The sequence below is a fragment of the Rhincodon typus genome, chromosome 11 (genome assembly GCF_021869965.1).
Source record: "Rhincodon typus isolate 14 chromosome 11, sRhiTyp1.1, whole genome shotgun sequence".
Classification (NCBI taxonomy): Eukaryota; Metazoa; Chordata; class Chondrichthyes; order Orectolobiformes; family Rhincodontidae; genus Rhincodon; species Rhincodon typus.
Window position 1 is genome coordinate 2565948 of NC_063342.1, and position 24790 is coordinate 2590737.

The following is a 24790-nucleotide window of genomic DNA, read 5'->3' on the forward strand; positions in this document are numbered from 1 at the left end:
ATCCTGAATGGCCTACCCCCATATCATTAGAGTATGCCCGTGGTTCTAGACTCCCCAATCACTGGTAACATCCTTCCTGCATTTACCATATCCAGTCCTGTTAGAATTATATAGACTTCCACGAGATCCCCCTCCACCCATTCTTCTAAGCTCCAGTAAATATAGTCCTAAACAATCCAGTCTCCCTTCATACATCAGTTTTGTCATTCCCAGGAAAGAGACTGGTAAATCTTTGTTGCACTCCTGGAACATTCTTTCCAGATAAGGAGACCAAAACTGCACATAATATTCCAATGAGGTCTCACCAAGGCCTGTACAATTGCAGCAAGACATCCCTGCTCCTGTACTTGAATCCTCTCACTATGAAGGCCAGCATACCATTTGTCTTTGTCATCGCCGGCCACACCTACACACGTAATTTTCAGAAACTGGTGTACAAGAACAACCAGGTCTCATTGTGCCTGCCCCTTTCACAACCTATTGCCATTCAGATAATAACCTGTCTTCCTGTTTTTGCTACCAAAGTGGATCACCTCGCATTTATTCACATTACACTAAATCTGCCATGCAATTGCCCACTCACTCAACTTGTCCAAATTACACTGAAGCATCTCTGCATCTTCTTCACAGTTCACTCTCCCACCCAGCTTCATGCTATCTGAAAATCTGGAGATTTACATTTAGTTCCGTCATTTAAATCATTAATACATATTATCAACAGCTAGTGTCCAAGCAATGATCTCCGCAGTATCCCACTTGTCACTGGCTGCCACCTGGAAAAAGAGCCACTTATTCCTACTCTACCTGGACTTCAGGGGTTAAGTTATGAGGACAGATTATATAAATTAGGTGTATTTTCTCTAGAATTTAGATGGTTAAAGGTGATCTGATCAATGTCTTCACGATATTAACAGGAAAAGACAGGGTAGATAAACTAAACTATTTCCATTGGTTGGGCATTCTAGAACTATTGAGCATAGTCTGAGAATTAGGGCAGACTGTTCAAGAGAGATGTTAGGAAGCATGGAAGGATGGTAGGGGTTTGGACCCTACTTCCACAAAAGCTGTTGGTGCTGGGTCAGTCGTTAATTTTAAATCTGAGACAGATAAATTTTTGCGAAGCATAGGTATGAAGGGTTATGGGCCAAAGGCAGGTATATGAAGTTAGGCCACAGATCAGCCATGATCTCAGTGAAAGGCAGAACAGGCTCGAGCAGCTGAATGGCCTACTCCTATTCCTATGTTCTTATGTTCTCTGTCTACCAACCAGTCAGGTATTTGATATTTTGGAAGGAGGAGGTGAAGGGAAAAGTAGATGGGTTGTTTCACTCGTACAAAATGACTTTAGTACAATAGTGACAAATTATATTGATTCGGAAGATCAAAATGTCGGATGGAATATTTTTTAGGTCTGAGTAATCTGGCGAGGCCCAACTTGATATCAAAATCATCTCACTCCATCTTTTATGCTTTTCACGAGTGGCTCAGCGTGATTCTCACAAGGCTGTGGCAAGATGCCAATTAATGTTCATTATTGATTGTTGAATGCCTTGTTATTGCTAAACCTCATTTCATTAATATTCAGACTCTTACCAAGCCAGTTAGATACAGAAAAACCTGATAGGGAAACCAGAGCAAGCACCTGGTGGATTCAGATCAGTGCTTGCTTCAAATCACCTCTATGCTAGCAATTTGTCACCAATATCACAGGGCACTGACCACATGCACCTAACATTCATGGTCACTGGCATCCAACATATGCTAACCTCGAAGAACCTCTTCGCACATCACTGATTCATTTACAGGTCACTTCTACATTTCAATGCTGTATCACAGGCTGCACCAGCAACTATCATTGTAATACTGCAGTGAGGACACTTATGTGCTCAGGGATACACACTCAGTTCATGGACTGGACCAAGCTGCATCTCTGGATTCATCATTCAGTCTCATTGTGCTCACTCACTTTAAGCCTGCCTGGTCACTCATAGCATCCCTGCATTGCCTTTTTGTGCTTTCCCTCCTCAGCCAGATTCATGCTCATATTGCTGATGTCTTGTCTTGCTGTTTAGTGCAGACACAAAGCCAGGAAGCTTGACATAGGTGTCATCAGACCTTTGCTCAGAGGTTTCTGGCATAGTAATCAAAAGCAATCTCCAATACCTGCTTGGCATGGTCAGAGTCAGCAATGATAAGCCGAATGATAGGCTGCACACCTTCTTGAGTCTTTGTGTTTTATTGTGGGTTGTATTCCTCATGGAAATACAGACAGGTAGGTATTATTGAAGACAAATGGGTGGCACAGCCATTACTGTTGGTGCATGTGGGGAAGTGTCATGAATATGTGAGTAGGCAGCATAGAGGGCATGCAGTGTTACTGATGTTGGGGTTGGAGTGAGTGACAGCACATCAGGCAATAGGTATCAGAGAAGATGGTAGCACTTAAAGCAATGGAGTGAAGAGGTCATTGATCTTCTTCTGACATTGCTGTGCATCCTCTAAACTATTATTTTAAGCCAGGTGGCCACCTTGGACTAGACTGACATCGTCTGGTGTCGTGGCCTCAATTGGAGAAGAGAAGTCCCATGTTGGCACCTTCCCATCCAGCAGAACTTCCAGAACGTTGGCCACAAAGCAGGGCATTGAATTATCTCTCTCTACTATGTCCAGCGCAAATGACAGCAACTAAATGGGACAGTTCTGGACTGATAGTGTTTGTCTGAGTGCACAACAGGCGTTTTCTAAGATGCTATGGACACAAGGGGTGCTGGTATATTCCTGGATATCTGCTGTGTAGTGAGTTGTTCCAAGAATGGCACATGGTAAGATGGGGTAGAAAATGGATTTGGAAGATGATAAAGGGATGTGATAAGCAATTAATGAGGTGAATTTGGTGAGATAGGGTGAGAAAACCCCTGAGGTCTTAATCCAGGTTCAAGATGGTGGTGCTGGCACGGTAGGTAGTGTTTAAAGTGAGCCCGTCCACTCCAAGTGGATGCATTTCTTTCTTCGCTCTCTTTTTCATCTTTTTCTCTTTTTCCTTTCTTCACCTTCCTGATGTTGTGGAGAGGCCGGAGTGGTGACGGCAGTGATTCCTGGTCATAGGCCTGATGCATGGACCCCTGGAATGGCAGTGGGCCATGGGCTGTAGCAATGGCAGAGCAGGTACTCCACAGCACAGTAGGTCCAGAGCATGGACTCTATTGGCAGCAGCAAGTTGTTGAATGCTGTCATGTCAGTGCCCGGAGCGGGGGTTCTTGGCTGCCATAGGCCTGGAGCGGGGGACCTTGCAGAGGTCCTGGAACTGTATTTGGGACCCCAGGTGATGAAGATGAACTCTGTTTAAGTACTTTCTTTTTTACAAAATGACATCAGACTGTGGCGACAGAACACTTTTCATTGTATCTCCTGAGATTTATGTGAAAATAAATCATTCATCTATTCATCAAGAAACACTCCAAAACCTAACAGCTGGGTGCACCAAATGTCCTTCAATGATTTTTAATGAGGAAAGTGGAGTTGAGGGTTCTCAGATGAGCCATGATCTCATTAAATGGAAGAGAAGACTCAATGGGTTGAATGGCCTCAATGGCAGGTCTGGCAGTATCTGTGGAGAGAAATCAGAGTTAACGTTTCAGGTCCAGTGACCCTTCCTCAGAATTTTTCCAGCAATTTCTGTTCTTGTTTCTAATTTTTAGCATCCACAGTTCTTTCCATTTTAATTAAATATTTTGGTGATTATTTTTATTAATTTCATGTTCTGCAAGCTTTCATGGGCGGTGTGTTAAAATGTGCACTGGACCATCTGTCCTTAGGCCTTGACTACTCAAATGAGCAGCAATTAAGGGCTTCCAGTGGCCTCCACTGCTATAAAATTATAAAACATAGCACAAAAAGTGTTTTCAAAACACCTTTTTATGAAAAGACTAGAAACAAGAGAGGCACATTGACTGGGTGATGCACTATATGCATCAGAGGCACACATTTGATGACATTACCTCTTTGTTCCTCCCCATCTGGCCTCCAAAACTACCATCTCACGCATGCCCACCCACTTTGCACCATTCCCAGGGTGGCCAATGTCTTCTTGACCCAAAAGCTTGGGACTTGCTCACTCCAGTCACCATCACTGTTTCTGAGAATAGTGTCAAAACCCATCAGTAGCAACTTTCCTTCCACCATAAAAATCAGAAATGCGGATGTTTATTGATGATTGCATAATGCTCAATACCATTCTCAGCATCTCAGATACTGAAGCAGTTCTTGTCCAAATTCAGTAAGACCTGGACAAAATTTAGATTTTGGTTAATGTGCAAGTAGTTAGAAGTGGAACTCGTTTAGTTTGGGAAGCTCGGTCGGCATGAATGAGTTAGACTAAAGGTCTGTTTCTGTGCTGTATGAGTCTATGACTCTATTTGCACAACACAAGTGTCAGGCAATGATAATCTCCAACAACCATTTCTTTTTGACATTCAATGGCATTATCATTGCTGAATACTCCAATTTCAACATCCTGGGGTTCACACTGACCAGAAATTTATTGGAGCAACCATATAAATATGTGGCTATAAGAACAGACTAAAGATTGAGAGGGATCCTAGGGTAACTAATTCACCCTCTGACACCCCAAAGACTGTACAGCATTTAGAAGGCACAAGTCAAGAGTGCAATGAAATATTCTCCACCTACCTGTATCAGTACAGCTCCAACAACATTTAAATAGCTCATGACACGTACTGAGGGTTCAAAACAGCAGAAGGTCTAGAGGAGTAAAGAATGTGCAAGAAAAAACTCAGGAGGGAGATTATGAGAGCTAATAGGGGATATGAAAGGATACAGGCAAGTAAAATCCTGAGTTGCTTTAGAGGTAAATCAAAGAATATCGAAGGTAACAGTACAGCCTATTAGGGACCACAGTGATAATTTGTCCGTGGAATTACAGGATGTAGGGAGGGTAAGATGGGCTTATTAGTTGCAAATGAAATCCAATCTGAAATTTTGTGAGGTGATGCTCTTAGGCAAGACATCAAGGCAGGGGAATATATGATGAATGCTAGGACTCTGAAAAGCACTGAGGATCAGAGAGACCTTGCTGCGCATGTACGCTGGTCTCTTAAGACAGTGGAACAGGTGAATAAAGTGATTAAGGAGGTGAAAAAACTGCACAGAAGCCAGTATCCCCTCACCTAGTTATCCTTTGTTTACATGTGCCCAGCACACTGACTGTTACCAGCCAGTTCAGAGTCAGTCCCTCAAGTCAGGAGACTCTCTGAATCCCCGATCTGTCAGCCAGGGTTCCTTGATTGGCCCAGGTTAACAATCCCAATCAAGGATCTCATAGTCAATAAGATACACTCAGTTGCGATCACTACAGAAGGCATATGGTATACTTATCTTTATTAGTTGAGGGACAGAGTTTAAGAGCAGGCGACTTATGCTGGAACTATATGATTCATTGGTTAGGCTACGGGTAGAGTATTGCAAGTAGTTCTGGAAATCGCACTATAGGAGGAAAATGATGACATGGAGAGGGTGCAGGAGAGATCTACCAGGATGTTGCCTAGGCTGGAGAGTTTGTTATTAAGAGCAACTGGACAGACTTGGGTTGTTTTCCTTAAAGCAGGAGAGATTGACAGGAAACATGACTGAGATGCATGAAATTATGATGGGTGTAGATAGGGCAGGCAGAAGGAACTTTTTCCTTGCTGGAGGGATCAATGACCAGGGGACATACATTTAAGGGGCTGAGGTTTACAGAAGATATGAGGAAACACTTTTTTCACCCAGAGACTGGTGGGAATCTGGAACCGACTGCCTGTGAGGCTCATAGAGGCAGAAACCCTCATAGAACTTAAGGATTTAGATGAGCACTCACAATGCCAAGACATACAAGGCTATGGGTCAAGTGATGGGAAATGGGATTACAATAGTTCGGCTTTTTTTGACCAGTATGGATGCGATGGGCCAAAGGATCTTTTCTATGCTGCTATGACATTATGACTCTAACATTTAGGACAAAAAGGGGCAGCACGGTGGCTCAGTAGTTAGCACTGCTGCCTCACAGCGCCAGGGACCCGGGTTCAATTCCACCCTCGGGCGACTGTCTGTGTGGAGTTTGCACATTTTCCCCATGTCTGCGTGGGTTTCCTCCGGGCTAGGTGGATCGGCCATGCTAAATTTCCCATAGTGTTCAGGGATGTGTAGATTAGGTGGGTTATAGGGCGATGGGTCTGGGTGGGATGCTCTGAGGGTGGGTGTGGACTTGGGCCGAAGGGCCTGTTTCCACACTGTAGGGATTCTATGATTCTTGAAAATACTCGACTTGATTGGTGCCCTATCCATTACCTACAACATTCACTCCATCCATCACCAATGCAACAGCAGCAGTGTGTACTATTGACATGTGAACTGCAACAAAAAAATTAATCAAGGCTCCTCCGACAGCATCTTCCAGTTCCATGATCTGTATCACCTAGAAGGACAAGGGCAGCAGGTGTCGCTCAGTAAAAGTCCTGAAACTCCCTTCCTAATAGCACTGTGGGTATACCTAATCATAAGGACTGCAGTTATCTAAGAAGGCAGCTCACCACCACCTTCTCAAATGCAATTAGGAATGGGTAATAAACATCAGCCTTGCCAACAATGCCTACACCCCGTTAAAGAATATATCAAAAATGTTACCAGTTTCAGGAGCAGCCACTATGATACCCAAGGTGTACTGCAAGTCAAACTTTTTAGATAGTTCTAGAGAAAAATAAATTAATAAACACCTATTTGCAAAAATATACATATAAAGACATAAATTTCACATTGGGATGTCATGAGAGGCATCTTTCTTCTGTGACTCCCAAGAACTGTTCACTAGGAATATTAAACATCCAATAATTGGATGCTGCCGTTGTAAGCAATAAAGCAGTCATTTTCTGGAGGCCTCATTTCTGTCTGCCTAGAGAAATCCTAAACGAAAATATGACAATTTTTTTTTCAGTAAAAATGGAATAAGATTCCTTTCAAACATTGTTAAATGTTACTGTACCCAATAATTTTAATGTTTTAACCCATTCAATTCCAGATTATCAAAAGTCCTTGAGTCGTGGGTGATAACACAGTGTGGAGCTGGAGCAGACCAGGCAGCATCAGAGGAGCAGGAAAGTTGACGTTTCGGGTCAGGACCCTTATTCAGAAATGGAGAGGGGAAAGGGAGCTCAGAAATAAATAGAGAGAGGAGGGGTGGGGCTGGGGAAGGTAGGTGGGATAGTGATAGGTGAGTGCAGGTAGGGAGTGGTAGGGAGTGATGGGGAATGGTCAGTGAGGTAGAAGGGGCAAAAAGGTGGGAGAGAAGATGGACAGGTTGTGTCAGGTCAAGGAGGCGGGCATGAGAGGGAGGATTGATCATGGGATGAAGGCAGGGGTGGGGAGATTTTGAAACTGGTAAAATCCACGTTTAGGCCATTGGGCTATAGGCTCCCGAGGTGCTGCTCCTCCAGCTTGCGGGTGGTGTCATTGTGACAATGGAGGAGGCCCAGGATGGACATGTCACCCAGGGAGTCGGAGGGGGAAGGTGCTGTCGTTTGTTGCGAACAGAGGGCAGATGCTCTACAAAACAGTCTCCGAGTCTCCGCTTGGTTTCACCGATGTGGAGGAGGCCACATTGGGAGCAGCGGATGCAGTAGACCATGTTGACAAGATGTGCACTGTCTAGTGTGGAAGGTTTGTATTGTGCCTTGATTGGAGGTGAGAGGGGAGGTGTAGGGACAGGTGTAGCACTTCCTGCAGTTGCAGAAGGTCCCAGGGGTGGTGGAGTTAATGGGGAGTGTGGAGGGACGAGGGAGTCGTGGAGAGCGCGGTCCCTACGAAAGGCAGATAAGGGTGGGGAGGGAAATATATCTTTGATTGTGGGGTTGGATTGTAGGTGGCGGAAGTGGTGGAGAATGATACATTGGATGCAGAGGTTGGTGGGGTGATATGTGAGGATAAGGGGGATTCTGTCTTTCTTTTTGTTGGGGGTAGGGGATGTGAGGACAGACATGCGGGAAATGCAAGAGATGCGATTGAGAGCATTTTTGATCACCAGAGGGGGGAAATTGCGGTCCTTGAAATAAGAGGACATCTGGGATGCAGATGTGGCGGAGGCAGAGGAATCGGGAGTAGGGGATCGCATTCCTGCAGGAAGGTAGGTGAGAAGAGGTGTAGTCTAGGTAGCTGTGGGAGTCGGTGGGCTTGAAATAGATGTCGGTTTCGAGGCGGTCACCAGAGATGGAGACAGAGAGGTCCAAGTCGGAGAGGGAGGTATCGGAGATGGTCCAGGTGAATCTGAGGTTGGCATGAAAGGTGTTAGTAAAGTTGATGAACCGTTCAATTCCAGGTGAATTTTTCTCCACCCAGTCCAGCTTCTGCCTCTTGAGTAGTTGAAGTCACTTTCTATTGTTCCATTATTGTAATATGGGCATCAATGATATTCACAGGCTGCTTACATTCAGAATTTGAGAATTAAGGTGCTTTTGCACTCTGCACAAAACTGCAGTGTTCTATAGAAACTTGACGGTACTTCAGATATCGTGTTGTTTTCTTCCAGTTTGTGGTAGAAAACATCTATTAACATCAAAGGATATCTGCTTTTTCATTTGGAGTGTCTGTATCACCAAATCATCTGGATCAATCACACCAGACAAAACACCTTTTGGTTCAAAAATGAACTTCATACATTTGGACTTCATACTTCGTACATTTTAAACAAGAAAGGGAAAGCATGTACATTATCTCACTGGTGCACTTTTCACATTGTATTTTCAGAGATCAAAACACTAGTTTTAGGAACAACTACTGGGTGTTCCTAATAATGCAAGAGGGCTCCAGATCTCTCATTCATACTGAAAGCATTGATCATAATTTTTCAATGCCAACATTGAACTTATTACTTGCTATGTTAGTGTTAATTTCAACAGCAGACTCTGGGCCTTTCTTTCCCTTCATTGTGGCCTTGATATGCAGGTTCATAGTTCCTTGAAAGTGAAGTCACAGGTAGATAGGACAGTGAAGAAGACGTTGGTATGCTTGCTTTTATTGGTCAGTGCATTGAGTATAGGAGTTGGGAGGTCATATTGCAGCTGTACAGGACATTGGTTAGGTCACTTTTGGAATACTGTGTGCAATTCTGGTCTCCCTGCTACAGGAAGGATGTTGTGAATCTACAGGGAGAAGCTGAATAGGCTGGAGCTATTTTCCCTGGAGCATCGGAGGCTGAGGGGTGACCTTTATAGAGGTTTATAAATCACAAGGGGCATGGATAGGGTAAATAGACAATGTCATTTCCCCACGGTGGGGGAGTCCAAACCTAGAGGGCATAGGTTTAGTGTGATAGGGAAAAGATTTTAAATGTGCCTAAGGGGCAATGTTTTCATGCAGAGGGTGGTGTGTGAATGGAATGAACTGCCAGAGGAAGTAGTGGAGGCTGGTACAATTACGACATTTAAAAGACATCTGGATGGCTATATGAATAGGAAGGGTATGGATAGATATAGGCCAAATGTTGGCAAATGGGACTAGATTTATCTAGGCTATCTGGTCAGCATGGATGAGTTGGACTGAAGGGTCTGTTTCCCTGCTATGACTCAAATTGATAACTTTTATTTATCCATCTCAAATTTATCATTTTCTTTCTCTCCAACATTTGCTTTAGACCTGCTATAAATATTCTTGGTATTTTCTCATTTACACACATCCTATGATGTATATTATTCCACAGGGATTAATTATCTATTACACATTTCATAGTTATAGTTCCTCCACAAGACTAAGTTCTAACATATCAAAGCTTGCATTCAGTCTCATCTGAGTGCCTAACCAATTTAGCTCTCCAATGAGACTCGAAGGCTGCTCCATTTCATCTTTTTCTACAGACTTGGCATGACCATTTATGATTGGACTGACACTTTCTAATTAAGATTATTGATGTAAAATTACATCTGACTCACCCTACTTTATCTCTAAACCAACATATTTAAAAGCACCAGGGAGGCGATGGGAGGTATTATCACTGGACTATTAGTCCAGAAACTCAGCTAATGTTCTGGGCACCCAGGTTTGAATCCCACAAAGCCAGATGGTGAAATTTTAATTCAATAAAAAAAATTGCAATTTAGAATCTACTGATGACCATGTAATAATTGACGATTTTCAGAAAAACTTATAAAGCTGACTAATGTCCTTTAGGGAAGAAAATTGTCATCCTCACCTGGTCTGGCCTATATGTGACTCCAGATTCATAGCAATGCAGTTGACTCTCAATCGCCCTCTGAAATGGCCCAGCAAGCCACTTAGTTGTATCAATTACTATGAAGTCTCAACAGAGAAATGAAACTGGACAGACCACCTGGCATCGACATAGGTACCAGACAAGTCAACAGCAGAAACAGTCCTGTTAACCCAAGTCCTCCTTACTAACATCTGGAGAGCTAGTGCCAAAATTGGGAGAGCTGTCTCACAGATGAATCAAGCAACAGTCTGACATAGGCATACTCACATAATCATACCTGACAATACCCCAGATACAACCATCACCATCCTCGGATATGTCCTATCCCACCAGCAGGGCAGACCCAGCAGAGGTGGCGGCACAGCGGTATACAGTCAGGAAGGAGTTGTCCTGGGAGTCCTCAAAGATAATTCTCGGCCCATGAAATCTCATGGCTTCAGGTTAAACATGGGCAAGGAAACCTCCCTGCTGATTACCACGTGCCATCCCCCCTCGACAGGTGAATCAGTAGTTCTGCATGTTGTACAACACTTGGGGGAAGCACTGAGGGTGGCAAGAGTGGAAGATTTCAAAGTCCACCTTCAAGAGTTGCTCAGCAGCAGGACAACTGATTAAGCTGGTTGGGTCCTAAAAGACATGGCTGCTAGACTGGGTCTGCAGCAGGTGGTGAGGGAACCAATAAGAGGGAAAAACATACTTGACTCATCCTTACCAATCTGCCAACTCTAGATGCATCTGTCCATGACAGTATTGATAAGAGTACCACTGCATAGTCTTTGTGGAGACAATGTCCCACCTTCACATTGAGAATACCCTCCATCATGTTGTGTCACACTATCACTACGCTAAATGGGATAGCTTCAAATATATCTACCAACTCAAGACTGGGCATCAGCAGCAAGTGATAGACAGAGCTAAGCGATCTCACAACCAACGGATCAGATCTAACTCTGCAGTCCTGCGACATCCAGTCGTGAAAGGCAGTGGACAATTAAACAACTCACTAAAGGAGGAAACTCCTTAAATATCCCCATCCTTAACAATGGAAGGACCCAACACATAAATGCAAAGATAAGGCTGAAACATTCGCAACAATCTTCAGCTTGAAGTGCCAAGTGGATGATCCACCTTGGCCTCCTCCAGTAGTCCTCAGCATTACACATACCAAACATCAGCCAATTTGATTCACTCCACATGATACCAAGAAACGATTGAAGGCACTGGATGCTGCAAAGGCATGGGATCTGACAATGTTCCGGCAGTAGTACTAAAGACTTGTGCTCCAGAACTTGCCACTCCCTTATCCAAACTCTTCCAGTATAGTTACAATGTTGGTATCTACCTGACAACATGGAAAATTGCCCAGATATGCCCAGTGCATAAAAAGTAGGATAAATCCAACACAGCCAATTAATGCCCATCAGTCTACTCTTGATCGTCAGTAAAGTGATGCAAGGTGTCATCAACAGTGCTATCAAGCAGCACCAGCTCAGCAATTCCCCGTTTGGGTTCTGCCAGGGCCACTCAGGTCCTGACCTCATTACAGCCTTGGTTCAAACATGGACAGAAGGGCTGAATTCCAGAGATGAGGTCAGGAGCCCTAGCAAAGCTGGAATCAATGGATATCAGGGGGCAAACTGTCTACTGTTTGGAGACATGCCTGGCACATAGGAAGATGATTGTGATTGTAGGAGGTCACTCAGTGATCTTTGGATGAGTTTGTCTTTTTAGAATAGAATATCCTTCATTGTCACATGTACTCCAGTACAGAAGTACAGCGGAAAGTTTTTTTTTTATCTGGCTGCCTTTAACGGTGCCATCTTAGGTTCAAGTAGCTAGGTACAAATCTTAAAAAAATATATTGTTACAGAGTAAAAAGGAATATAGATTAGCATGAAACAGTGAAAAAGTCCAGAATGATAACAAAGTGACCAAAGAAAAGAAAAGCTACAAAGAGGAGAAAACAGGTGGGAAAGGGAAAGCCACTGGCGAGCAGAGAAGCTTTGACCTGAGTGTCCTACTCTGTCACCATCTTGGAAGCATAATGCATCAGCATCAGCCCCATGAACTATCAGATCCGCCCCACTAGCTCTAACTTGCAAAACACGAGTATGCGATATAAAGTACAATTATCCATTCGGGTAGATTTAAACTAATAAGGCAGGTGTCTGAACCAAAGCAACAGGTCAAAATGTGAGGAGAAGATGCAGGTTAATGGGATAAACTGGCAGGCCAGTCTAACAACCATAGTGTCATAGAGTCATGGAGCACGGCAACAGACACTTCAGTCCAACTTGCCCGCACCAAGCAGACATCTTCAGCAGTTCTGAGAAAGGGTGACCAGACCCGAAATGTTAAATCTGATTTTTTCTTCACAGATGCTGCCAGACCTGATGAGCTTTTCTAGCAACTTCTGTCTTTGTTCCTGATTAACAGCATCCGCAGTTCTTTCGGGTTTTTTTTAAGCAGACATCCTAATCTGACCTAGTCTTTTTTGCCAGCATTTGCCCATATCCCTCTAAACACTTCCTACTCATGTACCCAACCAGATGCCTTTTCAATGTTGTAATTGTACCTGCCTCCACAACTTCCTCTGGTAGCTTGTTCCATATATGCACTACCCTCTACCCCTCAGGTCCCTTTTAAATCTTTCCCCTCTCACCTTCAACCTATGCCCTCTAGTTTTGGACTCTCCCACCCTAGGAAAAAGATCACCCATGGTGACGAAAGGAATCATAAAAGATCAAAATGTGAGTTGAAAGTTGGAGTGCTATAAATGATAGAGTTGAAGCTCAGAGTTATCAGCAATTAATAAATAGGGATGGGGAGGATGGAAAGCATATTGCTCAAGAAAATATTAAAAGCAAAAGGCAAAACAGTAGATTTGGTATTATGTTACGAGGGGATTGATAAAGGTCTTGTAGTTAAGGATCCTCTGGAAGGAGTGATCACAACACGCTAGAATTTCGAATTCAGATTGGAAGAGTGAAGACAGAGCTGCATACAGATTTTTAGTGTTGGGCAAAGATAATTATACAGGCTTGAGGAAGGAGTTGAGCAAAAATATTAAAGGGCAGGACATTTGATGAACAGTGGTAAATGCTGAGGTTGATACTAAATACTTCTCAATTAAAGTATATTCCTGAGAGGAAGAGGAATTGTTGACAAAAAAGTCAAGGATAACATAAAGGCAAAAACTAGGGCACACCATACTGCAAAAGTTAGTGACACTCTGACGATTGGGAGAACTTTAAACGTCGGCAAAGGGTTACTAAAAACAAAATTAAAAGAGCTAAGGTGAACTAGAAAAGGAAACTTGCAGAAAACATAAGCACTGATACCAAAAGCTTCTGTTAGCATATAAAAAGGAAGAGAATAGTGAAAGTAAATGAGGTAATAATGGGAAACTCAGAAATGGCAAAATGACTACATCAATATTTTGTCTCAGTTTTCACAGTTGGAGACAATAATTTTTTCCCAAAAAGTACAGTTACTACAGAGCAACTTGGTACTATAACTCGGGAAAGGATATTAAGTAAACTGATGATATTAAAGGCAGGTAAGTCCCAGGCCTAAGTCCCAGGCCTGATGGCCTGCACCCTCGGTTATTAAAGGAGGTGGCAGCAGCAATAGTGGATGCATTAGTTATAGTATTCCAAAATTCCCTAGATTCTGGAAAGGTACCAGTGAATTGGAAATACGCTAATGTGATAAGGAGATAAAGAGTTTACAGATGAATATTGATAGGTTAGGAGAATGGGACAGAATCTGGCAGGTGGAGTTTGTTGAGGAGAAGTGTGAGTTTATCTATTTTGGCCAGAAAAATAAAAGTGCAAATTATTATTTAAATGGGAAGCAGATTCAAAGTGTGTCACTGCAGAGGGATTTGGTTGTCCTTGTGCATGAATCACAGATAGTGGGTGTGCAGTGTATAATAAGAAAGGCAAATAGAATCTTGGCATTTATTGCAAAAGAGCTGGATTATAAAAGTAAAGAAGTGTTACAATTAAATAAGACATTGATGAGACCACACTTGGAGTACAGTGTCCAGTTTTAGTCTCTTTACTTAAGTAAGGATGTGGTGGCACTGGAGATAGTTCAGAGGAAGTTCACCAGATTTATCTGAGGGATGAAAGGGCTGTCTTATGAGGTGTGGTTGAATAGTTTGGGCTTGTATTCGCAGAGGTTCAGAAGAATGAGGGGGTATCTGATTAAGGTACATGAAATGCTAAAGGGGATTGATAAGGAACAGATGTTCCCCCTTGCACAGCAGACTAGAACAAGAGGTCATTGATACAGAGTGAGGGGAAGTGGATTCAAAATTGAGATGCGGAGAAACTGTGTCTTTCAGAGGGTTGTCAGTCTGTGGAACTCACTGCCCCAGAGGCAGAATAAATCAATAGATTCAAGAAAGAAAAAGATACGTTTCTGATGAAAAGCAGGATAAAGGGCTACGGGGAGCAGGCAGGAAAGTGGAGTTTGATTTGATTTGATTTGTTGTAGTCACGTACCGAATTACAGTGAAAAGCTTTGTTTGCGAGCAATACAAGCAGATCATAACAAGCAAGGAGATACAGATCATAGGGTGCTTAGACAGAGCAAGTCATGCAGGTTACACTGCACAGGAGGTGCGTGAAGCAAGATCAACATTAACAACAGCAACATTATTTGAAGTTAGACAGTCCATTCATCAGTGTAATAACCGCAGGGAAGAAGCTGTTCTTGAACCTGTTAGTGTGTGTGTTCAAGCTTCTGTATCTTCTACCTGACAGAAGAGGTTGTAGGACAGCATTACTCAGGTGGGTGGGGTCTTTGATGATGGTGGCAGCCTTTCTGCGGCAATGAAAAGTGTAAATGGAGTCCATGGCTTGAAGATTGGGCTCTATGATGGTGTGGACTGTGCACACAACCACCAGGTTGAGGATAAGATCAGCCATTATCATGTTAAATGGTGGAGCGGGCCCTAAGGGCTGAACTGCCTACTCCTGCTCCTAATTCCCATGTTCCTATTGTCTTCTTCCGTGATCTTAGTGTTTGAAAATTCACAATGAATATTTATTAATTTGAGTTTAGGGTCACCGGACCCGAAATGTTAATTCTGTTTTCTCCTCCACAGATGCTGCCAGACCTGCTGAGCTTTTCCAGCAACTTTGTTTTTGTTCCTGATTTACAGCATCCGCAGTTCTTTTGGTTCTTATTAATTTGATTCCTGTGTTGTTGTATTAGATTATATGATTGAATTCCCATCTTTTGTGTGGGAAGTGTGGGAACTGGACTAGTAATCCAGAACACAAGGTAATGTTCCGTGTACATGGTTTTAAATACCACCATGGCAGATAGTGAAATTTGAATTCAGTAAAAATACTGAAATAAAAAGCTAAACTAATGGAAACCATGTCACCACTGTTAACTATTGTTTAAAAAACAGCACCTTTTTATTACTAATGTCCTTTAAGGGAGTAAATTGTAAATTTACAACTTTCTGAACGCAAACACTTTGTCCATGTCTCCATGCTTTTTTCCTCAAATACTTAGCAATACGATAAGTTACTCAGGACTACAATGGTGCTGATGAAATTACATTCTTCCATAGAGGGACTGCTCTTTTCAAAGATATTAATGTATTATGTTTCCAAACCTAAAGCAGATAATGTTTTCATAATACTTCATTTTATGTATATCTGTTTTGTTAAAATTTCCAAGTAGTAATCAAGCCCACACACTGTTGAGGTGCAGCTATCCAATACGACATAATTTAATGAATCAGAAATTCAGACAGGGAATAGAATGCGAAACATCTATGTTCTGTCCATAAAAATGACCTTGAGCTTCCCATTACCTGTCAATTCTACACATCACTGTGTTCCCAAACTAACATTCTGTCTCGGGCCTGCCACGGTGCTCCAGTGATGCTCAGTGCTAGCTGAAAGAACAGCATCTCATTTTCACCTGGGGACCTGTCGCCTTCAGGACCCAATACTGAGTTCAATAATTTTAGACCTGAACATGACATTCCATATCTTTACCCACCCCCACATCTCTAGCCCTGTCATCACATTTTCATCAACCCATTTTCGCCCATTAATAGTTCCTATCAGGTTTTCATTCTTCCCAGCTCAACATTATCCATCCCTTTGTCTGTTCTCTCTGCTCTCTCTTTCTGGGCTCCATCTCCACCCATCCTTTATTCCTTTACCATCAGCAAAACCCCACCCACCACATCTTCAGCACGTAAACCACCTTTATCTAACTACAACCAGGTCTGAAGAAAGACCCAAACATTGATTCTGTTTTCTCTCTACAGGTGCTGCCATACTGCCGAGTTTGTACAGCAATTTCTGTTTCAGATCTTCAGCATCTGCAGTTCTTTTTTTTCTTCTATTTAACGGTGAGATGAGGAGGAATCTTTTTTCTTTGAGAGTGGTGAATCATTGGAATTCTTGATCCAATAGGCTGTGGAAGCTAAATCATTGAACATGTTCCAATCAGAAATCAATAGATTTCTGGATACCAATGATATGAATAATATGAGGGGAGTGAGAAAAATGGTACAGAGGACGATATTCAGCCATAATCTGAATGAATACTGCAACAGGCTCACAAGGCTGAATGGCCTGCACATGCTCCTCCTTCCTGTGTTCCTGAGACAGCATATGACCTCCTCATATAAACAGAAAATACCAAGTCCTAAAACTGGATGCAAACAACAGAAATAAGGAAAATTCTTAACACTGAAACCTCTCACCTTGACAAATCAGTGTTCATAATAAAAAAAGGCTCTCCTCTAAATATAACTTGAAATCTTGATAGAGGATTCACTGCAGAATAAATTTTATTTTAGATTCCCACGAGTAAAGATGACCGAATAATTTATGGCAGTCACTAGTGAGATATAAAGGTCTTCCACTTGCAATCCCACTTGTATATTCCTTGTTCTGATTTTTAAAATTGGAGTATGCAGTTATGATCAACCCCATTTCATAGAGTCACAGATGTCTACAGCACAGAAAAAGACCCTTCAGCCAGTCATTTTGATTTGTTTTATATGTTCCTATCGATAAACTGTTTAGATAAATTCTGAAGATTTAAATTTTTAAAACCATACCTAAGTAACAAGGGAAAGTTAGACTTTAGATTTAATCAGATTTTTTTTACATGAATTACATCTCTTTAATGTAATTTTAAATATTTCAAACACAAATAAAAATGGTCCTTATGATTCGTAAATTAGCAATCTCAGTCATATTATTCAAAAAGAAATGGGATAAATGGAAATGTCACACTGTACACTAGCAAGTTCTAAAACTTTGCTAATGTTTCTGCTTCTATCACTTTCCCTGGCAGTGCATTCTAGGCACCTAGCAACTCTAGTACTTGACATTTCCACTCTGAGAAAAAGACTCCGACTATCCACCCTATGCCTGCCTCTTAAAAATTTTATATACTTCTTTATGTAGCATGGTGGCTCAGCGGTTAGCGTTGCTGCTTCACAGCACCAGGAATCCGGATTCAATTCCAGCCTCAGGCAACTGTCTGTGCAGTTTGCATGTTTTCCCTGTGTCCATGTGGGTTTGCTGTAGGTGCTCTGGTTTCCTCCCACAGTCCAAATATATGCAGATTAAGTGGATTGCCCATGCTAAATTGCCCATAGTGTCCAGGAATGTGCAGGCTAACTGGATTATGGGAAATGCAGGGTTATGGGGGGGGGGGGGGGGGGGGTGTTGTTGGTTTGGCTGGGATGCTCTTTGGAGGGTTGGTGTAGACTTGATGGGCTAATTGGCCTGCTTCCACATTGTACGGATTCTATCAGGTTGCCCCCTCAGCCTTTGCCGCTCTAATCCAGGCAATGTCATAGTAAACATCGTTTGCACCTTCTCCAAATTCTCCACATTCTTCATGTAGTGTGGTGGCCAGAACCACACACAATATTCCAAATGTGGCCTAACTAAAATCTTATATGCCGCAAAATGACTTGCCAGCTTTTATACTCAATGTCCTGACCAAGGAAATCAAGCATGCCATATGCATTCTTTCCCACCTTATCCACTTATGATGCCATTTTCAGGGAGCTATGGACTTGGACTCCAAGATCTCTTTGTATCTACTTGTTCAGTGTAAAAGTCACTTGTCATCTATCAGCCCAAGCTTTAAAGTTATCCCAGTCTTGCTGCGTGCGGGTATGACTGCTTCAGTATATGAGGAGGTGTTATAGAAGATAATTGATGAAGATGCCTTTTAAACTTTTTTTTGTTTTGTTTTGGTTTTGGGGTGTGGGCATTGCTGGCTAGGTCAGCATATATTGCCCTTTGCAAATCACCCTCGAGAAGTTAGTGGTGAGCTGCCTTGTTGAACCACTTCAATTTTTGGGATGTAGAAACACCCACAGTGCAATTTAGGAAGAGAGTTCCACGATTGTGACCTGTAACAGTGAAGAAACGGCAGTAAAGTTCCAATTTGGACAGCTGGCCTTAGACAGTGTCTTGGTGATCATCCGTAGCATTGTTGACAGACTTGAATAATTGCCCTCTAACAACTACATCAGCCTTTCTTTATGTTAGGTAGGATTCCAAACAGTGGGGAGTTTTCTGCCTAATTCCCAGTGATGTCAATTTTATCCACGATTCTTGAAGCCACAACAAATCAAATAGTGTCTCAATGTGAAGGCAGTCACTCTCATCCTGCCTCTGCAATTCAGCACTGAACCTTTAAAAAGGCATAAAAGTTAGTCTAAAAGAGTATTTATAAAGAAATCAAAACTAAAAGAAGCAGTGGAAATGGTAATAATTGTACAATTAGCCATTCTATTGTTAATGCTGCCTGAAGTATAATGTTTCCCTAAAAAATACTGCAAAGCATACATAAGTACAAAATACAGTGAACACATTCCTCTGTTATCCATACTTCCATCTTCATGAGAATACTTCTAACAAAAGACAACTGCTGGTTCACTAACTTAGCGCTGTATTTTGAAGTTCAATTCCCTAACAACTTCCTAAATTGTCCTCATCTCTCTTTAAAGATAGCCACTTCTTCAACTTTGAGTGACAGACTGGCAATTGAGGTTGGGGGAAGAGTACTCAGATATTCTATATAGAGTTACTATGTTGTAACATTTTAGGGCACTTAATAGCCTATTTTTCTGATAGAAATTATTTTAGTTGACTTTTTGATGCAGTAATAAAATGAAATTGACACTATAATGACCCTCAAGTGAAAATCAGGGGTTGACCTTTGATATTCCTCAGTACAGCAAGGCTGAATTGAAAACTACAAATCCCAGAATGAATACTGTTATACATGAAAAGTACTTCCGCTAAGTCATGAAAAAAATTAAATAATGTTTTTCTTCAGGAGATATGTGCTGCAACACATTGCTCACACTACATCTTTGACATACAACAGCCCAGTATTTTTCATTTCTATACAATGAACATTTCAAGTGTCAGCATTTTCATCTACTCTGCTTTTATACAACTGCTATTTAAGATTCTGCAATATACACCTCATCTGGAGATATCTTTTTCTTTCCTTGTCCCATTGCCATTCTCTTTAATCTTGCAACTTAAGTTGTGTTGTATTTAATCCATTTTCTCTACATCCAATCACAGGCTTTCCCTTTTGATCTTGTTCCCACCAGCTGTGAATTAGAACCAATTGTATTTCTAGTTTTTTCTCAGTTTGATAATAGGTCACAGACTGAAATGTTAACTTTTCTTTTCTCCACAGATGCCACTTGATCTGCAAAATTTTACTATAACTTATTGTTTTATTTTAAATTTTCAGAATCTAGACCACTCTGATTTTGTAATAATTTTGTGAAGATCACAAGAGAGGATGCTAGCATGGTGAGGGAGGCACTAGTTGTATCTACAAATGAATGATCAACTGAGTGAAACTACAACATACAATTACTTGTATGGTGAAACGTGCTAAATACAGAGTTGTACAATTCCAGAACTAACTAATTAGAACAAATTTCTTCAGTGCTGCTACATCAAAACTAGAGAAAGCCAAGGATAGATTTGGCTGAGTTATACAAAAACAAAATTGAAGGGTTTTGACAGTGTAAAAAGATATAAACTATTTCCATTGGCAGGTTGGTCAGTAACCAGAGGAAATTGATTTATTGTAATTGTCAAAAGAACCAATGGGGCAAATGGTTTTCTTTTATACACCTGTAAGTACCTGCATATAGCTGCACACAGACTATATCTGTGGAGTCAATTCAGGGACAAGTATTGATCCTTGAGAGATATGAGAGGTAATGGTATAGGTCTGAGAAGCTAAGTTTGAATGGAACTAAATGTGTGCAGTCTATTTTATTTGGACAATGGTACAGTGTGAGAGAAGAGTGATAGCAACTGCAGACAGGAGGGATAACTTAACTTTGTTGCAGACACTTAGGCTGTCCTAAGATAAGTGCTTGTGGTGTTAAGGATAATATGTTAGCATGGATAGAGGATTGGCTAACTAACAGAATGTAAGAACAAGGAACAAGAGGAGGTCATCAGCCATTTGAACCTGCTGCGCCACACAATAAGATTATGGCTTGATTTTAATGTATAAACACACTCTTTGGCAAAAATGCAATTCAGCAAAACATATTGTTCTCACAGTATTCCCTTCCCCTCCCTTGCCAGCCTTCCACAAGGACCATTCCCTCCCAATACCCCCCACAACCCCACAGCACCTTCCACTGCAAACACAGAAGGTATAACACTTGTTCGTTTACCTTCTCCCTCCTCAGTATACAACGGCCCAAACACACCTTCCAGGTGGAGCAGCGCTTTACCTGCACTTCACTCAATCTCGTCTGCTGCATTCAGTGCTCACAATGTGGTGGTCTCCTTCACATTGGGGAAACAAAGCATAGACTGGGAAACCGCTTTGCAGAACACCAACGTTCTGTCCGCAAAAAAGACCCTGAGCTTCCAGTCGCCTGCCACTTCAATACACCACCCTGTTTCCTGGCCAACATCTTTGTCTTAACTTTACTGCAGTGCTCCAGTGAAGCTCAGCGCAAGCTGGAAGAACAGCACCTCATTTTCCATTTGGTGACCCTGCAGCCTTCAGGACTCAATATTGAGTTCAACAACTTTAGGGCTTGAGCTCTCCCATTTTCTTGCCCCAACCCCCAAACTCCAGGCCTTGTTTTCACATGGTCTGCTATTACACACAACCCATTGTTAGCCAATAATAGTCCCCATTAATAGCTATTCACCCTCCTAGCCAGATTGTTATCCTCTCCTTTGTCCAACTGTTCTTCTCTCCCTTTCGGCTCTATCCCCACCTAACGTTTAGTTCTTACACCCTCCCCCATCCTATCTTCTGAATATAAACCAACATTTTCCTAGCTACCATCAGTTCTGAGGAAGGGTCACTCAACCCAAAATGTTAACTGATTTCTCTCCACAGATGCTGCTAGACCTGCTGAGCCTTTCCAGCAATTTCTGTTTTTGTTTCTGATTTACAGCACCCACCAACTCTTTTGGTTCTTATTATTCTCACATGCTGTCTCTCTCCAGTCCAATAGAAAGAAACACTGAAAGAAACAATCTGCCCCATCTGATTTCTAAGAGGAAAATTCTCTGTCTGGGATATCATAGCAATTACAGAGACATGGCTCAGGAATGGACAGGACTGGCAGCTTAATGTTCTAGGGTATAGATGCCATAGGAAGGATCGAAAGGGGGCAAGGGAGGAGGTGGAGTGGCATTTTTGATTACTGATAACATTACGGCTGTATTCAGGGAGTATATTCCTGGGAATATGTCCAGGGAAGTTATCTGGGTGGAACTGAGAAATATGAAAGGGATGATCACCTTATTGGGATTGTACTCTCGACTCCCCAGTAGTCAACAGGACATTGAGAAACAAATTTGTAAGGACATCTCCGTTATCTGTAAGAATAATAGGGTGGTTATCATTGGGGATCTTAACTTTCCAAACATAGACTGGGACTGCCATAGTGTTAAGGGCTTGGATGGAGAAGAATTTGTTAAGTGTGTACAAGAAAATTTTCTGATTCAGTACAGGGGCGTACCTACTAGAGAAGGTGCAAAACTTGACCTAGTCTTGGGAAATAAGGATAGGCAGGTGACTGAGGTATCAGTGAGGGAGCACTTTGGGGCTAGAGACCATAATTCTATTTGTTTTAAAATAGTGATAGAAAAGGATAGCCAGATCTAGAAGTTAAAGTTCTAAATTGGAGGAAGGCCAATTTTGACAGTATTAGGCAAGAACTTCCGAAAGTTGATTGGGGAGGTGAGGGGGGGGGGGGGGCGCATGTGGGGCTGATGTTCACAGGTAAAGGGACGGCTGGAAAATGGGAAGCCTTCAAAAATGAGATAACGAGAGTCTGGAGACAGTATGTTCCTGTAGGGTTAAGGGCAAGGCTGGCACGTGTAGGGATTGCTGGATGACAAGTGAAATTGAGGTTTTGGTCAAGACTAAGAAGGAAGCATATGTAAGCTATAGACAGCAGAAATCAAGTGATTGCCTGAAAGAGTATAAAGGCAGTAGAGACATACTTAAGAGGGAAATCAGGAGGGCAAAAAGGGGACATGAGCTTTAGCAAATAGGGTTAAGGAGAATCCAAAGGGATTCCATAAATACATTAAGGACAAAAGGGTAACCAGGAAGTGAAAAGCGCTCCTTAAAGACCAGCAAGGCCACCTATGTGTGGAATCATAGGAGGTGGGGGAAGTACCAAATGAGTAATTTGCATCAGTGTCTACTGTGGAGAAGGAAATGGAAGATAGACAACATGGGGAAATAAATAGTGACATTTTGAAAAATGTCCATATTACAGAGGAGGAGGTGCTGGAAATCTTAAAATGCATAAATCCTCAGGACCTGATCAGGTTTACCCTAGAAGTCTGTGGGAAACTAGGAAAGTGATTGCTGGATCTCTAGTTGAGACTTTTGTATTCTGATAGCCACAGGTGAGCTGTCAGAAGATTGGCAGTTGGCTAGCATGGTGCCACCATTTAAGAAAGGTGGTAAGGAAAAGCCAGGGAACTATAGACCAGTGAGCCTGACATCGGTGGTGGGAAAGTTGTGGAGGGAATCCTGAGGGACAAGATTTACATGTATTTGGAAAGGCAAAGACTGACTAGGGATAGTCAATATGGCTTTGTGCAAGGGAAATCGTGTCTCATAACTTGATTGAGTTTTTTGGAAAAGTAATGAACAGGATTGATGAGGATAGAGCAATGGACATGATCTATATGGACTTCAGTAGGGCATTACATAAGGTTCCTCATGGTAGATTGGTTAGCAAGATTAGATCACACGGAATAGAGGGAGAACTAGCTATTTTGATACAGAACTGGCTCGAAGGTAGAAGACAAGAGGGTGATGGTGGAGGGTTACTTTCCACACTGGAGACCTGTGACTAGCGATATGCCATGAGGATCAGTGCTGGCTCCAATGCTTTTCATTATTTATATAAATGATTTGGATGTGAACATAGGAGGTATGGTTAGTAAGTTTGCAGAAGATACCAAAATTGGAGGTGTCATGGATAGCAAAGAAAGTTACCTCAGAGTACAATGGGATCTTGATCAATGGGCCAATGAGCCATGGAGTGGCAGATGGAGTTAATTAAGATAAATGTGAGGTGCAGCATTTTGGAAAACCAAATCAGAGCAGGACTTATACACTTAATGGTGAGGTCCTGGGGATTGTTGCTGAACAAAGAGTCTTTGACGTGCAGGTTCATAGTTCCTTAAAAGTGGAGCCACAGGTAGATAAGATAGTGAAGAAGACGTTTGGTATGCTGACCTTTATTGGTCAGTGCATTGATTGTTGGGAGGTCATGTTGCGGACATACAGGACATTGTTAAGCCTCTATTGAAATTCTGCGTGCAATTCTGGTCTCCCTGCTATCGGAAGGATGTTGTGAAACTTGAAAGGGTTCAGTAAAGATTTACAAGGATGTTGTCAGAGTTTGAGGGTTTGAGCTATAAGGAGAGGCTGAACAGACTGGGGCTATTTTCCCTGGAGCATAGGAAGCTGTGGGATGACATTACAGAGGTTTATAAAATTGTGAGGGGCATGGATAGCGTAAACAGATAAGGTCATTTCCCCAGGGTGGGGATGTCCAAAACTAGAGGGCATAGGTTTAAAGTGAGAGGGGAAAGATTAAAAGGGATCTAAGGAGCAACTTTTTCATGCAGAGGTTGGTGCATGTATGGACTGAGCTGCCAGAGGAAGTGGTCGAGGCTGGTACAATTACAACATCTAAAAGGCATCTGGATGGGTATATGAATAGAAAGGATTTAGAGGAATATGGACCAAATACTGGCAAATGGGAGTAGATTTATATAGGATATCTGGTTGGCATGGATGAGTTGGACGGAAGGATCTGTTTCTGTACTGTATGTCTCTAAGAATCTATGATCCTAGGTCTTCAGCAAAGAGAACTCTAGCTGTCTGTTCCAATGACTAACTAACAAAAAAATCAACTGAAAGCAAAACAAAAGTCCTCTGGGTCTGTGTGACCCTGATCTCGCCCACTCAACACCCAGGGAG